Source organism: Euprymna scolopes, chromosome 29 (genome assembly GCF_053919585.1).
Source record: "Euprymna scolopes isolate OS-2025 chromosome 29, ASM5391958v1, whole genome shotgun sequence".
NCBI classification, from domain to species: Eukaryota; Metazoa; Mollusca; class Cephalopoda; order Sepiida; family Sepiolidae; genus Euprymna; species Euprymna scolopes.
In genome coordinates this window covers 42,459,447-42,470,743 of record NC_136510.1, presented here as the reverse complement: position 1 = coordinate 42,470,743, position 11,297 = coordinate 42,459,447, and the positions used below count along the sequence as shown (strand labels likewise).

The following is an 11,297-nucleotide window of genomic DNA, read 5'->3' as shown; positions in this document are numbered from 1 at the left end:
GGCTTGACCTTTACTCCTGATCTAAAATGAACGCATACATCAAGTCTGTTGCCAAGGTCGCTGGAAAGATGGTGGGATCCTTCTACCGCTCCAGAAGATATCTCATGCAATTCTCTATCTATATAAAAGCCAAGTACGTCCAAGGATGGAGCACTGCTGCCATATCTGGGCAGGAGCTGCTAAAAACAGCCTATCCTGCCTTGACAGAGTACAAAATGGACTTCGTGGCTTTGTGAGAGATGCCCTATTTTCTCTTCCCTGCAACCTCTCTCCCACAGAAGAAACGTTGCGAGCCTATCTTTGTTTTATCGTTATTTCCACGACAGTGATCGTCTGAGATCCAATCTCTGCCCCCCCCTCGCCAAAATGTTGTAATTTCCGAAATGTTTACACGGTGTGTGAATAAATGTTGAATGAAATGTAACTTTGTGTTGTGACATTTAAAAAAAAATATGTATGTGTAATCGTTCCAGTTGTTACTCTCATGTTAAATGTTTATCGAACTCTTAAATGTTTGCAAACTTTGTCTATTATATAAACTGTTGTTTTTATATACAGCTCTCTTGTTGTTGTTGTTGTTCTTCTTCTTCTTCTTCTTCTTCTTCTTCTTCACCAAATAAAATATGTCTAATATTCTCCATCGATGGAACATTGTCTCCTCTCGTCGTTTGAAACCCCATCATTTACAAATATTTTTTATTTCCTCAAATAACATATCGATATATCATCGTTCCAGTCGATCTCAAGCAAAGCATTGTTTATCGATTATTTGATACCCTGCTATCCAACAATAGGAGACGTCTAGCTACTTACGATCCCACCGGCGAAGATCAGCTACTTCTGGGTCAGAGAGCGCTGTTTGCCATGAAAAATCCTTACAAAGAGATTTGTTTCAGAGAAGGGGTCACCATTTTACTAAGACTTTACATTAATTGTATATAGCATCGAAAGTTTCCCCTTCTCATCTATCCGATGAGAGTTTGTAAGTATGTTACACATGTATTATACTTTTATTGTTTAGTAAAAAATCGTCCCCCTACAACCACTGAAAATTATCTTCCTTTCTTCTTCAGTGTATCTGGAGCTAAACTGAAATTCCATGAACAGAGCTCCTTGTTAAGAGAATTACCCATCTGTGACAAACCATACCACGGGGCTGCCTCCCAGCTGACTTCAACATTGTTATTTATAATCTAATCTTAACAAAATACATGTTGAAATCCTCTGAAATAATCAAAGTCTGCTCAGTTTTATCCGTCATAAACAATCTTAAATGTACTTCGTACACCGTCTATATAAAAAAAAAACACATAAACGTTTATCCTTTATTGGCTTTTGGGCCTTTATATGTGGTGACTCATTTGTGAAAATTCCTTGATTCATGTTTTTAAACTGTGTGTTTGTATCCAAATTGTTACGCATAACTTAATTAACGCTGTTAACAATTGTCTTGCGGATTCACACAAGACGCAAAAAGGAAAACACGTATACTTACCATTATTTAGATTTAAAATATTCCTGTCTGTTTTATTCACCCGGTAAAAATTCTGTTGTAGTACATTGATGCTCTAACAGATATAATGCTACGCAAATCTCTGGGTATATGTTGACATGCGTGCATCTTTTGTGGGTGCATCCGGCTTTAATGTAACTCTATTCTGTGCCATTCCTAGTTCTATCTGTTTAGTCGATTCTATTCTATCTATCAGAGAGGCGGTAGCACTCTCTATATAGGGATGGCCCGTACACGCCTATATACACCTACAAAACAAAACTATCAAAATCTCAACTAAAATCAACTTATAAGTTTCAAAAAGCACATATTCTTACAGAGAAGCGTCTTACGAATCCAGCGAGTGTCAGAACGTCGGTTAAAATGTCAAAAGAGAGCAAAAAAAAAAGGGTACAAAAATGGCCGATTGTTCTTTTTTCTTTCTTCTTTCTTGTTCTTCTTTCTTCTTTCTTTTGAGACGATGTATCTCGGTGTACGAACGGTCTCTGACAACAGTTCAAGCATCAATCGACTGCTCTTTACACGGAGAAGTGCAGTGACCCATCGCTTTTTAGCTAACTCCATAATTAAATAAGATTACGTGTAATAACAAGTTTTAAACACTATATACCCAATGTAGACAGACCACTTCGAACACGGAACTTCTCTCAAAAGGGACAGCTCCAAATAATACACCGGATGCTCACAGACGTTCCAGTTTGCCAGTGGCCTATATTTCTTGGACGCTGAATATTTGAGGTGAACGTTAAGGTTTTTTCTTTAAACAGTAACCCACCAGCGTTAATGAAACCACGAAATCTTTATCTCAGTTGATCAAAATTGTTATAAGAGTAACCTATCAGCAAGTACGACGTCAAAAAACAATGTTATAAAAACAAATAATTCTTCAGATTTTGGACTGTAAAATATGTACAAAATGTCAATGCTGTGACCAGGATTCGAACCTAGGTTAGCACAGCCACAACGTGGGGTCCTAACCTCTAGACGATCACGGCTAACACGAACGTCTGTCGCTCTTGGCAGAAAGACACATCACTACTGTCAAACTATTGAAAAATAAGGAGGAAACTTGAAATTCTCACGCATGCGCAAAAATACACTATAGCAACCATTGTTAAATGCAGCTGAATCTGTTAGCTCGCTAAGAAAAGTAGATCAGACCAGTTCTTCTAAGAACTCACCAAACGCCAAAGGAAATAAGTTAAATTAACCGCAAAAGAAACTGCAAGAAAGTCATCTTCTAAGAACTCACTGGAAGCTGACCAAAAAGAATAAAAATCCAAGCCCTAGCCACAAAAATAACAAAGAACCAGAAAAAAGAAGGCTGCCTCACGTGCTCTTTATAACAAAGAACCAGAAAAAAAGAAGGCTGCCTCACGTGCTGACTCAAAAGCACCGTATAACAGGGATTCCGAGGGAAAAAAGCTGCCTCACGTGCTCTTTATAACAAAGAACCAGAAAAAAAGAAGGCTGCTTCACGTGCTGACTCAAAAGCACGGTATAACAGGGATCCCAAGGGGAAAAAGCTGCCTCATGCACAAACTATTATAAATATAAATATAAAAAACTGCCAAATCTTTGCCAAAACGCCAAAGAATAAACCAAGAAAAATTTAATAGTGAAGGTATGAACATTTTAGAACTTTATAATACTCTAACTGTTTTATCAGAGAGGCGGTAGCACTCTCTATGTAATATAGAACCGATAGAGGACCAAGAGGCAACTTCTAAGACCCAAAACCCAAAGACCTTAAACCCAGCAGGAAGCGACCTGCTACTAATGGAGGCGGCAATGAGCCGCCTCCTAAAAAAGACAATACTATCATGAATGTAAGTTTAAAAATAAGACTGTAAGTAAAAATACTAATTAACAAGAATAAAAAAGCATTGGAAATTCAAAAGGATATAGGGATGGTATGCCAAAAAGTATACAAACAAGATAGCTATGAATGGCTAGGCACATGGAAATAGAATTGCATCTAAAGTATAGCCCTATAGTTTTTTACAACCGTAATGATGGCACGGAATGAAGATTGGAGAAAAGCTATAGGGCTATACTTTGGATGCAATTCTTTTTCCATGTGCCTAGCCATTCATAGCTATCTTGTTTGTATACTTTTTGGCATACCATCCTTATATCCTTTTGCATTTCCAATGCTTTTTTATTCTTGTTCTATATTTATATTGTTACGCCGCAACTTACGTAAATAAATATTATTCGCATCTTCTTTGTGTTTAAAATAATAATAATAATAATAATAATAATAATAATAATAATAATAATAATAATAATAATAATAATAATAATAATAATAAAGATATCTTCCATGTGCATAAATCTATTTCTTGGAATCTCATTTAATTACCAAATGTGTCAAGATTCTGACATTCAATATGATTGATATTGAGGTTACAACGACCGAAACATTGTAAGAAGATGAGAATAGTGAACCTAATAATCCAAGTAGTTAATAAAAAGTATCCATCCATTGTTCATTGACTGGTGTCATGAACTTGACTCCAAGCAAATTTAGTATTTCAATATGTTGTTATATAGCGGTGGGTTGCAATATAAACGAATAACCAAATCGACGTACAGTATTCATTTATTACATTGTTTCTATGATCTTCTTGTGTTCTCGTGTTTGATATATAAACAGATGTATTTTAAAAGCAGGCATACAACATTTACAACAGACTTCACAATAAAAAAGGGACGGATAACAGTTCTCGGGGTATTAAACACCTGGCCAATCGGGGAAACATACCTGATTCATCTTTGGTCTTGTCTTGAGGGAAAACCTCAATGAATATTCATCCTAAGGAACCAATAATTCTCTGGTTGTATTTCCAGCAACATGTATTTTCATAAATGTTTTCTGTTTGAAAGTTGTGCGCTTGTTCTAAGTACTACATTTTAACGACTTTTCCCCGACACATTGCCCGGGGGTTCAGATAGCCATTACAATCCGTCTGCTCCTATCTGTTTCCAACGACGACAAAACTCTAACTCAGTTGTATGTGCGTATCAAACTGTATCTTCCTTTCATGACGTCATTAATACATCATCACCTGATGTTTTTACATAATCTATAATGTTTATCGAGAAATTACCAAGTTGTCAGCTAAAGTTCATCTGTTTGGTTACATTTAAAAGTTATTGTAAATAAATATTTTATTCTAAAATACCTATTTTAGCTAACGTTCCATTTAGACTACAAAACACGCAATAATCGACCAGCACCCCTCCTCCGAGTTGCACCGGGACCAACAATACAACAATATTTAACAGAATTAAAATTTTTATTCCTGTCTTGAATTTCGACTCTTAACACCTACAATTTCAGCGGAACCTGTTTCTCACTGTGATCAAGGTTAGAAAACATCTAGACTCCTGCAATTATGACATACAGAGTGTTCAATATTTACCGTTAAAACTTTCAATTAGTATCTATATTTAATGAATTTTCATTAATTTGGTACTCTTGTTGCAGAATTGGATCCGGATACTTGGGATTTTCCATCGATCATGGTTCAGGCTCGATCGGCAGCCAGCGGATTAAGCCGAGCAAAGTAACAGACGCAGACGAATTTCAGAATAAAAAAATCGAAAAAATAGAAGCACAATAAATAAAAAAAATAACAAAAAACTACTGTAAATTTACTGAATATTATTTTTTCAAAAAAGTTGCATTTTGTATTGCCTATTTACATTTATTATTTTCTACATTTTTTATCAACAAAATGTGTTTTGTCAAGAAAAGATGAATGTTTTTTAACCGTAAATTGTTAGGTGACACTATTTTTTTTTTCAAGAAAACTTCAATCTTTTAAAACAAATTGGCAGTAAACTGTTTTGCAAACAGAAGTCGTTTTTTTAGGATGAATGATTTTATGAAAACCGTAAATTGTTTAGTGAAAGTACAGAAAAACTTTTTTTTCAAGAAAATTTACAGATTATTTTTTTGTCAACAAATGTTAAAAAATGAAAAGAAAAATATCTCTCAGCAACCCCCAAATATTTAAAACATTGCATCTTTCATACAAAATACTAAAAAAAAAAAGAATGTCGATTTAGCGTTTAAAAATTTGAACAACGCTCGGCTTAATCCGATGATTGCTAGTTGAGCCCGAGCCATAACTGACGGAAATCCCGAGGATTCGGATCAAATTCTGCAAAAGTACCATTAATTTTTACAATTTTCAGGTGTATTTGGATAGTTTAACTTGAAGATTACTTTTGCCAATAGCGAAACGAATTGCAATTGTAGAGCTATTCAAATCCGGAAAGAGACATTGCAAATATCTTAAATATGAATCGAATGTTTGTGTGGAGAGTACTAAAAAGTTTCAAATCAACTGGTGAGATCAAGATATTTGGTCTATCTGAGAGAGTAAAGCCTCAGCTTCCCACCATACCAATTTGGAGATTCTGAAGAAGAAATTAAGTGGGGAATGGGCAAAAATCTCTAAAGAATTAATTCGTGATTCGTGCTGAGCATGCAGCAGGTTATTAATGCACAGCGCGGTTACATTGAATAAACTTTGGATATTTTGAAGCTAGTAATACTATTGTATATATTTACGTTTGGGTGATCTTTATTGTTTAATTTATTTAATAAATAAGGGCAAAAAACTTTGTGACGTAAATTATTGAGCACTCTGTATGTTCTTTACACCAACATTTCTGTCGACATTGCCTTGCACTTTTTGCGTGAGTAAAGAAATGCTGTTTAGGTCACGTATCATTATCTTGTTATTATTATTTTTTATTTTACCAAAGCTGAGAATCTAGAGAAAAAAAAAAAATCAAAAATATAATTTTGAGACATTACATGCCTAAAAAGTATAAATTCGATATCGCCAATATGTAGACCATCCTTTTATTGCTGACAATCATAATGTTAGCTTGATCCGTTTTGCAAAAAAGATCGTCAGCCATTATTAAATTCTTAATATGTGTGTTTTGTTGTGGTTAATCTGATTTCTGAAGAAAATCATGCCATCCTCAATCATTTGATTTAATTGTTTTGTAACGAGTTTTATAACAGAGGCACATATTTTTCTGCCGGTATTGTCCATGTGATGAATATTTGACATCTATTAAGTGAACTCTCTTATATATATATATATATATATATATATATATATATATATATATATATATATATATATATATATATATATATGTATATATATATAATAAACTCTACAGCCAAACAACGTCGCAGCCCACAAGATCCATGACAGTCAACGAACCGGAAGTCCAAGAATCGAGTTTCGCCCTCATTTGGCTCATCAGTTAGCCACATCCGAACTCAGAATTCGAAACCCAAGCTTCATGTGATGATTTTTAAACACTTTATAAAATAAATACACTTTATAAAACAGAACTATTACATTTATTGCTGTTTTCCAAAATTTAACAAACTCTATATATTCACTCTCTCTCTCACAAACACACAAAACATATATATATATATATATATATATATATATATATATATATATATATATATATAAATAATATAAAGCTGAATGTGTGTGTGTGGTCACGAATAGGCTCCTATATGGTTGACTATTTTAAAAAACTGATTACATATAATGATAGAAGATGTATCGAGACACAGGAATTGGTATGTTTGGTCTGGAAGAACGGTGATTCATTAAAATTGTGGTGTCTGCGTTCGCGCATGGTCCACAAAGTATGGAAATAAAAAAAAAAAAAAAAAACGTTTACAAGTGTTTTTGCTATAGATGTACATAAGAATACTTTGATAAGTATGTTTTAACTTAAATAGGGATGGTATAATTAAATTGTGGAAAATATTTACTGTATTTACATAATAGTATACAGTAATAGTATACAGTTTTATTAAAACGACTTTTCTGTTGTGTTAATGGAAATTACGGTCTGTTGTGTTAATGGAAATTACGGCATTGGAAATGGAAAACTTTGCCTCATTTCCAAAACTACTTCTCTCAATCTGTCTCCTTACATTTCTCTCTTTCCGTCCTTTCCCATTTTACACATTCCTTTTTCAAACCTCTCTTTTACCTCCGCTCAGACCATTCCTCACTATTGAGAATAAATTCACTTTTTAATTATAGATAAATTGAAATTGAATACCTCTCCCCAAAAAACAACGAATCCCCTGACGAAACATGTACCGATTAACTCCAAAAGAAAAGAACATCTTTTCTAAATTCTAGTTTATAATCACCCAAAACAACACCAATCAAGAATATACCAACTTTGTTGATGATGGTTTTGTAGTTTATAACTTTTAGTTTGACATACCAACACACATACACACAGACATCTGCCTTTATGAAATAAATGAAAGCGCAAAACATATTGAGCACGATTATATAAACAAATTAACAATTCTCCGGATTTTCACCTCGCGAATACAAACTTTACTGCATTATTATGTTTTACTAGCGGTACCGGTGGAAATTACAGGGCGGAATCTTTCATATGTAATATATTGATGTTGGCATTCTGTGGATTTTCAGCGTAAATGAGGACGCCCTTATATTCTTAAAGTACTTTTGTTAAGACTGCAAAAGTATTTATCTAAGCTAGTAGAGGCGCCTGTCCTAGTCCAGTCGTAAAATACGCTTAAATATGATATTTTAACTCATACAGATTTCGTATATATTATTATAGAGTCTATTTTCTATCGATTCTTATATATCATAAAGTTGGGATTTAAAAAAATCACAAAAATATATCCTTATAACTTGGATGCATCAACTTCAATCGAAATCGAAATCAAAACTTATGAAGAAATATATATATATATATATATATATATATATATATATATATATATAATTTGAGTTCCTTCAGCAATACTCGAAACCGAAACCAAAACTTATGAAGAATCATTAGTAAAATTATTTTTATAAAAACTAGCATTTCAGCCCGGCGTTGCCCAGGTGTTTGGATGTGCCTGTTGAACAAAAAAAAAAAAATGTGGTAGTAGGAAGGATGGCTCGAACCCGTACCGCGAAGGAGGAAAAGAACGGGGTAAAAACCTAATGTCTATGCTGTTACGACCACACGCCAAACCGGAAGCGACATTTTTTTTAAATTAAGCTAAACAATATAAAGGAGAGGATAATTTTCACAAATATCGGCGAAAAAAGTGACCCCCCCCCTGTAGAAAACTGCCTAGTTGAAGGGGAAGATATTAATGTTTTTAGTCAACTTTTCGGTATTTGTCGTCTGAAAAGTCGAACTTTAAAACAATACTGATCTTGGTAAAATCCGTCGCCTTTATTGAAGGTTTTAGGCAGACATGCAAACATACATACATACATACATACATACATACATACATACATACATACATACATTTATATATTGGTAACTAAAAATTTTCGACCCAAACCGATGAAAAAGCTTGCCCTATCTCTGAATACCCTTTATGTAAAATTTAAAATATTTAGACCAGAAATTGTCTGAGTAATTTGGAAGAGATCGCAGAGGTCAATTTTTTTAAAAACTTTGACCCCTTTTTTGACCCCTTAACATTTATTGTTTTCGGCTCAAATCAAGTTATTAAGTTAGATCCATGTCCAAGGAACCTATATCTAAAATTTCAAGTGTGTAAACCCAAAATTGTCGGAGGAGTTTGGTAGAGTTCTCAAAAGTCAAATCGTTAAACTTTGACCCCTTGAACGCCAAATTTCTGGCCAAAAATCGATCACATCGATTTTCCCAAATCTCAGTACCCTGTATATCAAATTTCAAGCCTGTAGACTAAAAATTGACAGAGTTATAGCGTAGGGAAATGTACACACACACATACACGCTCACACACAGACAGACACTTTCACTTTTATAGACATAATAGCATGGGTTTCCGGCGTTACCCGGGTGTTTGGAGGTGTATGCTGAGCAAAAAACAAAAAACAAAAAAAAGGTAAATTTGTTTAATTTGATCCTATTATGACCCCTTAACATTTATAGTTTTGGACTCTAATCAAGTTAGAACCATGTCCAAGGAACATATATCTAAAATTTCAAGTGTTTAGACCCAAAATTGTCGGAGTAGTTTGGTAGAGTTCTCAAAGATCATATCGTTGAACTTTGACCCATTAACAGCCAAATTTCTGGCCGAAAACCGATCACAAAGATTTTCCCAAATCTCAGTACCCTGTATATCAAATTTCGAGTCTGTAGACTGAAAATTAACAGAGTTATTGCGATGGAAAATGTACACAGACACACAGACAGTCAGACACACACAGACACGTTCACTCTTATGAATATATAGATAGATAGATTAAACAAAAATATATACGTATACATAAATATATATGGAAACAATTTTGTATTTACTGTAATCTTTTTATGCAAATATCATGCAAGTATAAATCATGTAGAATATCTGCATGAATTTAATTACACGTAATAGTTAACTAAAGATGATCATCCCATAAGAAAACCGAAAAAATTAATAGGGAATTAATTAAAATGAATGTTTAAAAGAATATGCCATTTAGCTAGATCCTTTGCTAGTGAATGCAATTCCAGAACCCATATATAAGAAAATTCTGTTTTCTTTTTAAATAAATAGAAAAGAGGGGGGTTTGATATGAATATCAATACACACAAAACAAAAACGAATTTATAGGAATATAGAATAGATAGATGACTAGAGTGCTATCAACTATAATCGAAACCGAAACAAAACCTTATGCAGAATTCTTTGTAAAATTATGTATTACAAGCTCATAACAATTAAACGACAGTCCCTCGGAAGAAAAACAGGACCGATAGCCATTAGTCGCGTGCTCTCGTGTAATAAATGAATGCGTGAATGTAGGATTGACATGAAATTCTTAAAGATAAACTAAAATGACCGAAAAATGGGCTGAAATGACTTAAATAAATAAAAAGTAAATGACTTAGAATGACTTTAATGAACTTAAGAATGAATTGAATTACCTTAAGAATGACTTGAATGCTTAAAAAATAACTGGAATCCTTCAAAAACAACTTGAATGATCTGGAGAATGACTTGAATGGCTTTAAGACTGACTCGTTGTAAAGTGGGTGATTATTTTACATTAAATTAATACAGAAAAGTGATTCCCCACTTTATATCACAAAGTTACAAACATCATGTAGTAAGAATAGATACTACACTTTGATCTTGGCCAAAAGGCCAAGAAAAGGTTATTTATTTGCTCCCCCATCGAGCAAATTAGGCACAAGGCCGATTTTTAATGTGAGGAGTGAAGGGGAAATTGGGACCAGCTCCCCGGGGAGTAAGGGAGCTGGATAGTGACAATTGGTATGAAGGGTTGCCCCTACATTGACCAAGGTCTTATATGTGGGGTTGCCCCCACATATAGTCTTTGCTTGCAGTATCTACCGGAACAGATACTACAATTTGATCTTGGCCAAAAGGCCGAGAAAAATTAAAAAGCTAAGAACAGCATTTATGAACAACAGCTCTTTGATCTTAACCAAAAATGCCAAGCACAAAAGTGTTACGGACAGATCGATAGACCGACCGACAGACAAACCGAATGAGTGACTTATAGAGTCGCTTGCACGCGACTAAAAAAGATGTAAGCGTGACACACAAAATAACACGCTATCATATTAATACATAGATTTCTAAAAGTATTTTTCGCTACATATGCGCGTCAATGTTTCAGCTGCGACTTTATTCCAACCCAGCATCTAAAGTCACAGTTGAAACATTTAAGCACATATGCAGTGAATAATTGTATAAATAAATATAAATCCTAAATCTTATTTA

General features: G+C 33.9%; 1 pseudogene; it reads right to left on the bottom strand.

Annotated features, from left to right (window-relative positions):
• Positions 1-10,577: 10,577 nt before the first annotated feature.
• LOC145252964 (U2 spliceosomal RNA) lies at positions 10,578-10,706 on the bottom strand (annotated as a pseudogene).
• Between the last annotated feature and the right edge of the window lie 591 nt (positions 10,707-11,297).